Raw genomic sequence first — 15055 nt, 5'->3', positions numbered from 1 at the left:
AGAAAAAAAGTCATTGTTATGAAAGTGTGATTTGTACTATATGTTTTCTGTAAAATTCTAAATAGCATTTGTTTTGCCTTTGGGTTTAGGTGGCCTATAATGACAATCACTATATTGGATTCTGTCGAAAAGATGGGTCAAGCTGAAATGGGCATCTTAGAATCATAAAATATGCTGAGATGGGAGACACTCAGCAGGATTATCAAGTCCAACTCCTGGCATTCCAAAGGACAGCCCCAAGAGTCAAAGCACAACAGGAGTGTTGTCCAAACACTTCTGTCAGGCTGGTGCTGTGACCACTGCCCTGGGGAGCTGTTCCAGTGCCCAAGCACCCCTGGATGAAGAACCTTTTCCTGATATCCAACCTAAACCTCCCTTGGCACAACTTCAGGCCATTCCCTCAGGTCCTGTCACTGTCCCCACAGAGCAGAGATCAGGGTCTGTCCCTCCTCTTCCCCTCACAAGAAGCTGTAACTGCACTGAGGTCTCCCCTCAGTCTCCTCCAGGCTGAACAGACCCAGTGCCCTCAGCTGCTCCTCATGCAGCTTCACCTCTAGACCCTTCCCCATCTTTGTTGCCCTCCTTTGGATGCTGTCTAATGGTTTAATGTCATTTTTATATAGTGACACCCAGAACTGCCCCCAGCACTCGAGGTGAGGCTGCCCCAGCTCAGAGCAGAGCAGGACAATCCCTCCCTTGCCCAGCTGGCCATGCTGTGTCTGATGCCCCCAGGACAGGGTTGGCCCTCCTGGCTGCCAGGGCACTTCTCACTCAGATCCAACTTGCCATTGACCAGGACTCCCAGGTCCCTTTCTGTGGCCCTGCTTTCCAGCATCTCATTTCCTGGTATATACACACAACCAGGGTTGCCCTGTCCCAGGTGCCTTATTCCTGAAACTGCTGGCTGCCATTCATCAGAACATGTTATTGTTCTGAGCTTTAAAACTGAAGCTATTTTCCAAAATATGGGCTGTATATATATGTTTGGTCAGAAACCATGCTGATTGAAGAGGCTTTTTTCCTATTTTCTTGGTGGACTTTTCAGAATTTGTGTGTACTAGGAACAGTCCAGGAATCTTCAGAAAAGATAGTGAATTCAATTTGCTATGTGAAACTGAAATGGAGAAAAAGCTTTGCAGGTAAACTTCTTACTGAGCAGGTGCCTTGGAGAAATGTGAGAGAAGGTATATCCCACTGTTTTGTTTCTACAAAATCAAAAAAATGAGAGCTTGCATATATCTTTTAACATAAAATAAGACTTACTTGGCTCCATTTACCCTTTTTATCTTTCTAGTCAGTGAAATCTTCAGATTGTACTTTCCAGCAAATTACTGAACACCAAAGGAGCATCAAAAGCCCTAACAAGTAACAAAATTCACTATAATAGGCAGCTGATTAATAATGCAAGGGACAGCTGGGGACAGAAGGTCAAACCAAGAATTCATTTCGTTAATAAGGCCATTGTTAAGACTCACCTGTGTGTTGGACTTTGGGAATACCTACTCAAAGTTGTCATTCTCCCTACCTAATCTAAAATACATAAATCCTTGAAATCTAGATTCATTCACAGTCTAATCAAGACAGAAAAAATTGGGTCATTTACAAGCTTAAAAATACATTTAAGTAATTTTATTTCTAAGAAAATGACCTTAACCACCTTAGGTAATCAATCATCCACTCCTAGTAAGGGTCATCATTAGCAATTAGTCTCTTTACTGTGGCTAACATTACACGATATTCACATACTCTTGTATTCCCCTTGGTTATTATTAGACATCAGTAGAATATATGGCAGCACCAGGCCTCTGTCATAATTTTCTAGGAAAAGTTTTATGATTTGTTGCCCCTTAGCACAAACCAAATCTCACAGCTCACGTACCCCATGCCCTCAGGACCAAAGCTAACATCACCCAAACACAGGCATATGCACTGCAAAGCCTAAATTTCTGAAAAAACTGAGTATCAGTCCAGTTCTTAGATAAGGTGACGGGATCAGAATACATGGCAAAAACTTGGTGCAGTTAGAACCCATGAATCAGCTCAGCTTCTAAATGAGTTTCCAAAAGAATGGCCTTAAATTGAAGGATGATAGAAAGTATGTTTGCCCATGTCTTCTGTGTGTTGTTGATGTTGAAACCATAATCAACATTCATTTCATGATCTACGAAAACAAAGTGAAACTCAGTCATTTTGGTTCTGTCCAAGTTATTCTTTTCTAAAATGACTAAAACGCATGTTTTTTAACAATATTTAACTTACATCATCAACTAAATATTTTCTTTTTTTTTTTAATATTTGCTATTTTTAGAATATATAAAAAATCTATTTTAAGAAAAATATGTGTACTTTAAAAAATAAATCAAAACATATTGATATGGCATTTTACTAGTTACACAGTGGAATATTCAGAAAACTGCATCAAGTGAGTATTTGAAAGACTGTAGTAGACACGGTGCTCTAAGTGTCCAAAAGTGAAATGTCAAATCTACAAAGATCTTCTAGGGAAGATCTCTGTTACACGTTCTCAGCCAGCTATTTTTTTCTGGAGCGTTTGCTTGGAAGTATCTTTGCAACTCTACAATGTAGTGAATTTTAATCAGAAACATGAAAGAAATATAATCTGAAAATTTCTCACCATGAACATGACGTCCCTTCTTCTGATCCTATTTGTAAGCAGAAATAAAATTCCCTATGCAAATTTGCAGGTGGTGCTGAAGAAAAGATTTACTGTTTGACTAATTTGTCAGGGACTCCATGTTTAACTGCATAATTATATGCATTAGCACGTGACAAAGCTCTAACTAGCCACCAAACACTTGAAGTGATGTAGACCACCTTTTGCTCCTAGATTATGGTGCAGCATTTCCAGATGCAGAGCAAAAGATGACACAGTTAAATACCCTTAGTGTGTACCCTTAGTTTTCACTGAGATGGATTAACATCTCAGGTCCAGGAAAGCTGCCTTATTTATCCCTGTAAACATGCCAATATCCAAAGAACTTCACAAAACCAGGCCTCACCCCTTTTTGATTTTTGATTTTATAACCTACTTAGTGATAAGATTTTTTAAATTTTATTTTATGTGTAGAGGTCTGAATTCTTCAACAAGTATTCATTTTCAAACTATAAAGTATGCCCACCAGACAGCATTTTGCCTACGTCCAAAACAACTCCAGTGTGCTGGATGAACAGTAGTCATAGTTATGCAGATGCAGTACATCTGGATGACCTTGTTTGGAGAAATTGAATGGCTTTGAGGGATGCTTCCTTCTGGTGCAAAGTGGGCTGCTTTTACCACACCATTTTCCACACCAGAACTTTATAACCTTAATAAATATCTTCCCTCCACACCACAGTTTCCAATATGTGCCATAAGGAAATTCTTCCACATTGAATCACTTCTAAAATTTAATAGATTTATAGCTTTAGAGGCAGATTATTTCATTCTGCTGTCTCTGTTACATGAAGACAATATCATTCCACTTTACAGTTTCTGAACTAAGACAGAAACCTCCGGTACTGTTGGAGAGTTCATCTTTTGAAAAAGAAACAGGCTTGATGCAAATCCTTCTAATGATAAAGAACCGACCAAAAGTTCTCTGTTATAAAGTAGGTCATTCTAGTGGTTAATTACTTTCATACCAGACAAATGAGCCCTTTTCATATTTGAATCAGTCTACCTTCAGCTTCCAGACACTGAGGCTTACAATGATTTTTCTAATTAGGCACATCTCTACTGTCTGATACCTGCTGTCCATTTAAGTTCTAAAGAATTAAGTTATCTTATAAAATGCAGGTAAAAACTGTGTTCTCTCTTATTTGTCCTTCGTCTGCCTCACTGAGCTCTGGCTGCAGCCCTAATGAACTACATATATTGGCTTTTGTGACTTTTATGTATTTCATAAAACCTCTGAAGTACACAGGTCAAGTCAATGAAACAGGGAAGCAAAAGCCTGGCAAATCTTTATCTGTAGTTAAGGAAGTATGGTCATTGAAAAGGAAGCATGTAAGTTCTTTCTAGGTACCAGTCTTGGATTTCATTATGCTTCTTTCAACTACAATGAAGTTGGGGTACACAGGGTTTCCTGTCTCAATTCTTTCCATTTTCTCTTTAGTGAAAATTGAGGACTAATAACGTAAGCAGAAATGCTTTGTGACTTTCACCAGAACAGCTTTTTTTCAGTAGAGTTAGCTCCAATAATGCAGTCTTTAATCTACTCACATAACCAGAAAAAGTATGAGATTTAGTTTGAAGCAGGATTATAAATAAATAACAAAAAAACCCCAAACTAAATAACTAACTAACAAAACAGACCCAACTCACAATTAGATGGTTAGCCTATACCTCTTCAAGCTGTCTAGGGATTTTTTTAATTTAGACATCATCCCTAAAAAGCAAACATATTTTACATCATTTGAGAAACAGAACTACAGGAAAATCAGGGTGATAAGTGAAAAACCTTGGTATTGTATATTCAAGAATTATTTAGCATGCAATTATTGAAGTCACCAGTAGCAACTGCATAGTTCAATTTGCTAAAGGTACTATACTATTAAATACTCCCTTCTCTTTTTTCTAAAATAAATCCTCCTGTGTTTAAACTTGTCAATCTCAGTGCCAGCTAAAATTGAATTTATTTTGGAAAATGTGACTATCCTTCCATATCAAATAATTATATCTTTCATTAATTTTAATGTTATTTCATGGATGTAAAAATAATTCTTCTGTACCTAGGTTAGGCAACAATGTCACTTCATATATTTCACTAATGATCTTTTACATTAAGAATCAGAGCTAAATTATTTTGTCAAATTAAAAGAAAAGTTAATTTTTGACATCCACAGGTAACATTTATCCATTTTTAGTCTCCTGACAATAACAGGCTGTGCCAGAAACACTAGGAAGAAGTATGTTTCTTCTGGTAAAATGACTCGATCAGGACTCAAGAGACCTGATCCTGCTGCAGACTATCTGTATGACCTTTGGCAAGTCACTTGATAGCTATGTGCTTAATAGCTATATCTGCAATCAGAAAATTATATCTGCCAGGTGTGGTAGAGATGCATTTACTTTATATTTAGGGGTCTGGGAGTAGCTCAGAATGCTTAATCCTCCATGAAACAATGAATATGACTGGAATATGAAAGAAATAAAAGAGTTTTGAATTAGAGAAACACTATTAATCTACTGAAAAAACCACATAAATACACTATTCAAAATAAAATCCATTACATGATAATGTGAAATATCAAGAAAAGAAACTTAGAACTACTAGGCATTTTGGCAAAAGCCTCTTGAGGACCAATTAGAGATACGAGTATGGTTCACAACTGTGCTTTTCTCCAGGCCCTGTGTGTAATTTATAGCAGTTCTTATTAGGTATCCTTTCCTACTGAAAACACTACAGTGTAGTTTCATGCCTGAAAATGTTTCCCTCCATTCTTTTGTAGAGTAAATTATCCCTAGTACTTGATTTTTATTGCAAAGGAATACCTGGAGGGGAAGGGCAGAAAAGGAGAAAGCAAAATGTTAAATTGGTATTCCCAAGAGAAATTGGTCTCTTGGCAATCCTGGAGTACTGATGATAATAGGGAAGGAGCAAATACCAGCATCTGATTTGGCTGGCATGAATGTGAGGGATTCAGTACCAAAAAAAATTGTACAAAGTTCTTTTTCTCTTAAATAGATTTAGAGTCACTCCTAACATAGTAAAAAAAAAGGATAGGAAAATCATTTTTTCCCCTGTGTAATATAATGGCAGGTAAGTTTACAAGACTCTGGGAATGATGTCTTTTGAAGCTCAGACAAGTTTAAGATTCCTCCTGAAAAGAACTTATACTCTGTGACCAGTTTGCACTACATTCAATGGTCAAGAACAGGGAGAAACCACACTAATGGAAAAGTCAGATGAATCATCTGGGATGCATCACTCAGCAAAAGGCTCCTTTAAGTACAGTGGTGCAGGAGAATTTAATGCATGAGAGAAGATACTGTGTACAAGGAGGAAAAGAGAGAGAAAACACAGGCTGGTGAACAACAGCCACAGACAAGACCTGTGCCATGTTGCAAACAAAGAAAAATAATCAATGTACGATAACTCTAATATACTAATTAATAAACCCTAATTAACTGGGACTAGTAATAATTACAGTGACTGCTGTTGCTATTTCACATTGATATTCTGTCATTTCATGATATCTACATCAACTCTGTTCAAGTGTTAGTACACTTTGGGTCCTCAGAAAAGACAGCAGTACAAAAGTCTGAGAAGAGTATATCTTGTTTCATAGGGAGAAAGGAGGGAAAAAAGGACTTCTTGCTTTCATCAACTTTTCTTACCATGTTCTCTTCCTTTGTTGCTTATCCCTGCTACTGGGCACATCACCCATCTGTCAGTCCTCTCATCTCCTCTTCTTTTGGGCTCACTTTTATGCAGCTTTCTGAAAAGAAAGGCAAAGGAAAAGTAAATACAGTAAGTGTGTACTTGTTAGACAGATGAGAGAGGGTGGAATTCCTTCACCACAGAGAGGAGGTTAGATAAGGGTAAAAACAGAGTGAAAACTCTTTAGAGGTGGTGAATTATGTCTCATAAATCATGTGGTATGCTTTCTGCTTACTCAGAAAACTTATTTGTATACAAGTACCGGAAAATGAAAACAGGTTAATAAAGATTAATTTTCACTGCTATGTGTAGAAATTCTTTTAAGCTACAATATCAAATGTTATTTGAATGACCACAATATCATTTTGTTGTTGATTGGGGTCAAAGCCATCTACTGTGGCAGTCTGGGATACTCTCAGTTAAAAGGTTCAGATCACAGCCCTCAGCCCCCTGCCTGCTGACAAAAACTGTGGTCAGATATTAGAGTAGTAATGCTACTAATAATTGCAAGGTTTAGTCTGAAATCCTGCATGTAATCACCAAAACTCAATAAAGTTAATTCTAAAGGGATGAGAAAGTGTGCATTAAAATACCATGTATGATATAGAAGACATTTTGCTTGAGTCAAAAAAGAAACCAAAGTTCTTCATCCTAGCAAGGAAAACCAGCAAAACCAAGATTAAGTGAAGAAATTATCATTTCCTAAAAATATATCAAGGGAATAAACAGAACAGAAGGAAGTTCAAGGAAAAAAGCTATTGCCTAAAATGAGTAAAATAACATTGTCTGGAAAAGGGCAACACTGACATGAGAACAAATAAGCAAAACCTAGATGTGACTCAGTTTAGCCTACAATTTATGATATTTTGCAACACTAGAAGAATAAGACTTGCAACAATATTATAAATTAAGTATTGAGCAAGAATATATGTTTTTTTGGTCTTAAAGAGAGCTTATTATGGTCAGGCAGATATGACTACCAGTATATCATTGGGCATTATGATCCAAGGATTTTTATGTTTTTATTGCAGATGTCTTGGGCATGTAGATGAAGATAGCTGCTAAAATTGCAGAACAAGGATTTATTTCAGCAACATTCATAACCTTCTTCCCCATAAACTCTAAATGTAATGATATTATTTTTATTTCTCCAATTTTACTTGTTTTGTGAATTTATCATCAGAACACATCAGCACAAAGCCTCATCTTCTTATTTATATAATCCCATTGCAGCAGAACCTGTGCCCATACAGCACATAGAAATTGCTGATATCTACCTGCATCTATGAGTTACTTCTGTATGTACATCCATATTTAAAATACCTTTTTTAGAGATATCTGCTATTTGTGGCTGCCTGTTTAACACTCTATGTACCAATCACAAGCAAGGAGACTGTGTATAATAACTTCACCTAATGGGATGGAAATATTTTAGCATGAACGCTGAAGTGCAAGGATTGTACATATAAATATTTTTAATGGAATATTTATAGGAATATTCATAGGAAGATTTATTGCTTTTTTAAACTCAGATATGATATTCATAACAGTGAAGGTACAGATCATTTTTTTGTAGACAAGACAACAGAGAATGGTTCTGCAGATACTCCATCCCAACCAACATTGAGTAAGGAGTAGCTACACACATGGAACTACTTAATATGAATCAACTGCAGCATAAATAAACTTCTAGGTTAAATCTATCAGTCCATCATGTTACTCCTGTGCCATTAGTCAGCGTGTTACCTTGAGTGAGGCTTTTGTTCTTCAGTGAACACATCTCCATGAACAAGAAGGATGTTAAAAGGTTTCTTAACAGCTACAGTTACAGTAGAGCAATAAATTGTAACAGCCCTACAAGAGTATAACATTCTTTCCAGTATAGGTCTTCAATGAAAGTTATAATAAGAGGACTGTAAGAGTATTTTTTTCGTTGTTGTTATTGCATAGGAGTGAATTTCTGTGACCCTTCCTCAACCCTATTTTGGAATGGGATGTCCCATCCAATCCCATTCGCTGTGTCTTCTTCCCCATCCCAACCCCTGCAAAAAGAATAACATAAGAATGTTGTGCTGATCAATTTGTCCATGTAGACAAGAAGAAAAAGTCCTTAGAGTTCAGAAAAAAGGCCATACTCTGTGGCAGTAAGCCAGAGGATTTCTGATAGTTGACATTCAACAAACAGTAGTGCTGTTGAGAGAACATGGCAAGCAACTGAGGATACACAGTATAATTTGTTTGCATAGCTTTTATACTGTACAATAGGTCAACAGTGACAGATGCAGACACACCTGAACCTACAGTGTCTTGCCAAAGCCAGAAAGACATGTCCAGAAGTGAGCTGGCAAGTCTGTCTGTGACTGCTGTACCCAGTGAACTTTCTCTACTGGGCCTCAGCCAGGTGAGGGGTTTATGTATATTGCATTTTTTATTAAGCACAGCATGTCCTGTAAATCTGAAAGTCATCTTGATCCCCACATCATCAATACAGAGAACAGCCAAAACTACAAGATTCACAACATATTTATTATAAATTATAGTCAACTTTAGACTGTTAATAGATACTTTAATGCAGAGATGGCCTTCTGGGTTGAGTTCATAGACAAAAACCCTGCAAAATATTTTATCTGCTTTCTTGCTGCATAAAAAGATGTTTTTTATAATTTCCCTCAAGATTTGCTTGGCCTGTTCTTAAAAAGCCTTTTAATAGCTATTCCATAACCTCTCCTAGACAGAAAAAATCCAGTTTGTAAACCTTTTCTCTGTTACCTTCCTTCCCTATGACCCAGCATATCCTTCTCAATATGACAAGAAAACATTCCTTTATGTAACAATTCAAGTGTCCTTAAAAGATTAAGAATGCAACTTGCTTGTACCTCTTCACCTTTTAGTTGAACATGAGTCTATCAGATATGGAAGAATCTCTGTGTGTTGATGGTCTTGGGTACTTCCTCGCCCGTATTTTTGTATGCAAACAGGTGTTGATTCAACACTTGTGCTCTTCCATCACATGAGAAGATGTGACACGTGGAGAAAACTGGCACATTTTGTTCACTTGATAGATATTCATTTGTCTGTTCAACTATGTGGCAGCAGAACAAAATCTTTAACTACATCCAAAGGAGTGGCAGGTTTAGCTCAACCTTAGAAATGGCTCCTCTGATTTGAAGCAGAAGCAACATCCAGTGAAAAGCTGCTAGCCCAGCTGGAGCTTGCCATGAGCCTGCGATTGCAGTCAATATTTTTTCTGTCACTAGGAAATACATCGGTAATGGGTAATATTTGGAGTAGAGAGCATGAAGGAGAAAGAGAAGGGCTGTGGATCTGGCTGCCCTCTTCAGTCCTGCAACTCTCAATCCACAATTACTTTTGCCTCTTGGCCCTTCTCCATACAAGATTTGCATTTTGGAAACAAAACAATCTAGAATATACTGTCGAGAGACTGTATATTTTGTTTCCCACAGCAAACTTTCTTTACTGTACAAGTAAATTTTCATAGCCATTTATCACACAAAGTGAGATTTCTTCTATAAAAATGTGTGTGTGTATATATATAATGGTATCTTGTTTTTTAATTTATGGAGTGTTTCCTTCTTTTGCTTTGGTTAAGGATAATCAAGAGATCCTGTCTGACCTTCTCAACAGTAGGAAATATTATATGCACCGGTTTTGTAATATCCCCTGTTGCACTTAGTCTTTCCATAATAATTAGCCCTCACTTCTTTAATCTCTCTTCGTGTGGAAGCTCCCATCAAGGCTTACACACAGAACTGGATTTGGTTTTAGAAAACTTCTGTTAAACTAATTGAGAACCTCTTTGAGGAAAATGGAACAAACGTATCAAGATAAAGGGGGACAGCATAAAAAATTAAAAGTAAGCTTTCTTTTCTTTGCATACTGGAAATACCTCAGGCTAAGAGCTTATTGAACAGGGCACATATATTATTATCTCCTTCTCAAGGGACTTGCTACCAAAGGCTTTTTGTCCTCACTATTAGTTATGTTGGCAGGTGTTCCTCGCAGCTCAGAACTTGGCCATTTGGATATCATGATTTAAGTTATATCAGAACCTCAATCTCCTGACAGGTGCAATTTGATGTCATTCTGTGCTACACAAAAATATATTTCTTAAATGCAATGCAGTGGGCTGCTCCTTTTTTCCTGGCATAGAGCAGAATTTTAGTGAATATCACCATTTGATCTCAGCACATGGCTTGGAGCTCAACTGATTGATTGTTAGTGTTCATCTTATTCTTGTGAATCTGTCTCTGCCATTACATGACTTTGGTTTAATCTCACTAATAAATCCACACTTTTAATTTTAGCAAGATCACACTTATCTTACAGTCAGATTTTGCATTCTTTGGAACCTGAGGGCTTGAATGAAAAGAAACTTCTGCGTATGGAAACTCATCAGAACACAGACACTGGACTAGATAGTTTCACATAGGATTTTGGTAAACACTAACTTGAGGGTTTTTTTCCACAATATATTTTCCATGAGAGTTTCAAACTGCATGTGCTATGATCTTTCTGCCAAGAGTCAAAATGAACAAGGACCAACACCATGTGCTCCTGCTAAAAAGTAGCTAAATGCCACCACCTGCTTTCCAGAGGTCACCTGAACATGCTAAAGAACAGGACTTCCTCACTTGAGTTAAAAAGAGGCTGAAGAGTTGTAGTTTTGTCAAGTGGGGAAGGAGGAGAGAAACATATTAAGGCAATTTGGAAAAGCTAAGTAGTTGAAAGAAAGGAGCATTGGCACTTCTGGGCTTTGTTCATTATCAGTCTCTGTCCTCTTCCTACAGCTTGTCAGTATCTTGGCAGAGTGCCCCTCTCCTTTCTGGGCTATTCACCACTCACAGTTTTTTGCCCAGCCTCATAGAAAGCCAACTGTTTCACAGTCATCTGCTATTGTTCCTAACTGATGTATAATTTCCTGGGACTCTATTAGCAACATGATCCAAAAGCTTTGCTAAGCAAGGAGCACCAAAGTTCCTCTCCAAGGCTGCTGTTTTGGGGACCTCAGCCTCAACAGCTGTTGGTTTTGCCCCTTGCTCTTGGTTGCTGTTGTGAGCCATATGAAGGCATGCTTCCTGTCCTCTCTCAGCTCTTCTGGATACATTTCACAAGAAGCTTTGCAGCAAGTCAGCTTTTGTTAAGGATTCCTGCCTCAGAGACTTGGCAGACATCTCATCTTAAAAATCCTGTATACAGCTTTCTTGTCCATCCATTTTAAACAAGGAATAAAAATGTTGTGTTCATCTCAACTTTATGGCAAAATCTTCTTTTTCAAGACACTATGGCCCAAAGTGTTAGCTCATATGTATGCAGATGACAAATGATGCCAAAGGGATCTCTCTGTGTGTGCCAATGAAGCTGGCAGCACACCCCTTCCCTCAGAGGCATGCTTCTCTATCTGAAGTTCTCAAAACCTATAGATTACCCCTTTCTCTGTTCCCCAACAGATGTCAACAATTGGATCTTGCCTTCAGGCTTACACCTGGGCTTGAGACATTTCCAAATTACATGCACAGGCCACAAACATGGGAAAAATATAAGACTGCATTTTAGCACAGGCATCCTCTGCGCCTATTAGTGTATGTTGTACTTTCAACATGGAAGAAGTGTGCAATGGAAGGCAAAATTCACGTATAGTTTATCTTCTTTAGGACATAATTTTAGAGTATATACCTGAAAGACAGTCAAGGTAATTTTTAAACAATCACAGTATTTTCTGAAAACAGGTACCTCAGTGGCTCTTCAGTGGAAACCAGTATTTTAAAGCCAGAGATTTTCTCAGAAGTTAGGACAGAACACTACAAAGTGTTGACTAGCTGGAAAATGAGATTTGCCAAATCAATTATGTCATCGATTTATCTACATGGGTAGCTCACCTCCTGCAGTAGCCAGGAAAAGCACTTCCTCAAAGGGCAATGCACCAATCCAATAAGCCATTAGCTATTTGTGCTGGCTTTTTCTGGCATGCTATCTATCAAAGAGAAATATACACATTTCTTACACAACCTCATCAGACTACCTCATGGTAGTCTTTTTTCCTGAGACAAAAGGTTGAATGTTTTATTCTCCTGGAAAAAGAATTTGTTTTGATACCTAACTTAAAGAAGTCTGAAAATAGTTTTGAATGGATCTGAGAAAATAACCTGTCCAAAATTACAGCCTTCATTTTCCCAAAATTTGTGCTGATCTGTACATTAAAGCAGATTTGTGCCTACTTGTCAAATGGAATAAATCTGTTCTTGTCTGAGGCTTACATGACCTAAGTAGGATTTGAGTACAGTGTTGACTGTATGCAGAGTCTTTAGAGAAGTGCAGGCTGTGGGAACTAAATAAACCTATGGGAGTATCCTTCCTTACCCATTAGTCATCAGAGTTGGAATCTTTGGAGGAGCTGGTGAAGATTGTTCCTCTTTAGTGGAAAAAAGGAGAATGACAGAGAAACTGTATATCAGAGGATGGGAGATGCTTGTTATTCTCTTGGGATGATGCACCACTCATGACTCAACTCTGAGTTAAGGGTTTGCTGTACCCTAAATCTATGTCAGCAATTATGAGATATAAAAATGATACTAGATCATATGTCCCTTGAAAAGAAAAAATCAAACCCAACAAATAGAAAATCCACAGTGAGAGTGGATAAAGTATTCCACTGAAAGAACTGTGTAGAAACAGAGGGGATAAAAACTAGAAACGGACAAGGCTGTGAGAGATATTTTCTCTTTGTAAGACTCCTTGTACTATTTTATTCTGTCTTTACTGGTGTATAGTCCTTTATCACAGCTTGCTAGATTTATGTACTGTTGAGCATGATATTGAAAATCATTCATGCTTTTGTTGCTGATTGGATTATTCCTATCTCATAATAAAGTCTATCTTAAGCACACAGCAAACTATTCAGAAATCTGCAGTTCATACTCTTTTCCAAGAATTATAAATTCAGCAACTACCATAGAAGCTTGCACCGCACCTTTGATATTTTGAGTGCATTATAATTGACCTACTGGAGGCTATTTCTTGATTTATTTCTTCCAAATTCTCACAGAATTTGTCTCCACACAGTATTGCACTGTTACAATGGCTTTTCATTATTTTCAATTTAGGAGTGATCATGCTTGGTATTCAGGTAGGTATTCAAGATAAACACAAATAAAAATCCTCATTTGAATACTGAACCAGAACTTCACATGTTCCAGCTTGTGTCCATTGCCTCTCATCATGTTGCTATGCACCTCCAAGTGCAAGGCTCTATCTCCCCTGTATCCTCCAGTCCTTCAGGTGTAGGCAGTAATAAGGTGTCCTTTCTATTTCCCATTTACAGGCTGGACAAAAACAGGTCTCAGTCTGTCCTTGTCTGATGTGTGCTTTCTTCTCCTTGGCTTGGGGTCTCCACTGGACTCACTTCAGTGTGTCAGTGCCTTTCTGGTATGTAACCATGGCAAAGGAAACACTGTTTTTAAATAGGGTGGAATTTCTTCTTTCATCTAGATGTGTGGGAGAAGTGACATAAGGGAGCAAGATCTCAGTGTTTATAACCCTGGTAAAAGTCTTCCTCAGGGCACCAGATGACAGAGATGGGTCCAAATATCAAGATCCATATTTTAATTTGTCCTAAGAAATAGCATTGCTTTTTTTTTTTTTTTTTTTCCCCTCTCTCTCTAATCCAGTCTCTTTCCTTTGTCACTTGATTCCTACCAGTCAAAGATATAGGTCTCTGTGGACACTCAGTCTTCCAGGCCAGAACTTCTCTGCTCCATTCCCAGGCTGATAAGCTGGTCCAGCTAAAGGCCAGGGAGAATTTCTCCCAGGATGATAACTTGGTCAAAATAGAGAGGAATTAACAACAAAGACAGGACACCTGTTTTGGTGTGTGACCAGGCCTGGGAAAGAGGTGTCTTCTCTCTGAACCAGTCATCTTTGTTCTGCCCTTAGAGTTGCAAGTCATTCTACTTAAACAAGTGTGTTTCTGAATAAAACTTGTCTCTCTTTCCTATCATGAAAGACGACCATGTAGCTGGGTGTGTTATTTCCACCACATCCAAAGGGTTAATACCCTAAACATCATGGCTACAGGCCTCTAAAAAGCCAGAGGAACATTCACACAACAATCAATTTCTGTCATAACCTCCCGGGAATGAAGTCCTATGTATGTTTGGAATTATTAGTTAATTATTTATGGGCTTTATGATAGCTGTAAAATATTCCACACAGATCTTTAAAAGTATTGAATACTACATAAAATATAATGTATCAAAAAAAAACCAAAAAAAATTTAAAAAACAAACAAACAAAAAAACCCCAACAGCAACAACTACCAAACTAGTAAAACCACACACAAAACAAAAGACAGCCTTTATTTAACAATGTGAGAAATAAAGTAAAACACACAAAATAATAATAAAACTAATTTTCCACATTTTCAAAACACTGTATGGATTTATGGCTATTTAGGATCTCTGAGACCTCCTGAATAATTTGTCATCCTTGCAAAGTCCTAGGAGTATTTTATGTTTCACACACTTTTTTTCTCTAATGCTGTAATATTAGTTTCATTGTTAATCTAAGCTTTCTATATACACCCTCTATCCTGCTCTTCTGAAGTGTTTAAATTTGCCTTAGCAACATCTCACCTACTTTGTTCCATCTCATGAAAT

At 37.6% G+C, this 15055-nt stretch overlaps 1 long non-coding RNA gene across 1 annotated transcript in view; it reads right to left on the bottom strand.

Moving 5' to 3' along the window:
* The window catches only part of LOC148224486 (uncharacterized), a 224458-nt gene that overhangs the window by 136427 nt on the left and 72976 nt on the right, over positions 1 to 15055 (bottom strand). The window contains exon 4 of the long non-coding RNA XR_015802906.1: positions 6341 to 6441. This is a non-coding gene — a long non-coding RNA (uncharacterized LOC148224486). The remainder of the gene's footprint in view (positions 1 to 6340; positions 6442 to 15055) is intronic.

Source organism: Sturnus vulgaris, chromosome 3, assembly GCF_052056855.1.
Source record: "Sturnus vulgaris isolate bStuVul1 chromosome 3, bStuVul1.hap1, whole genome shotgun sequence".
NCBI classification, from domain to species: domain Eukaryota; kingdom Metazoa; phylum Chordata; class Aves; order Passeriformes; family Sturnidae; genus Sturnus; species Sturnus vulgaris.
The sequence above is the reverse complement of the archived record's forward strand: the minus strand, read 5'-3'. Positions and strand labels throughout refer to the sequence as shown.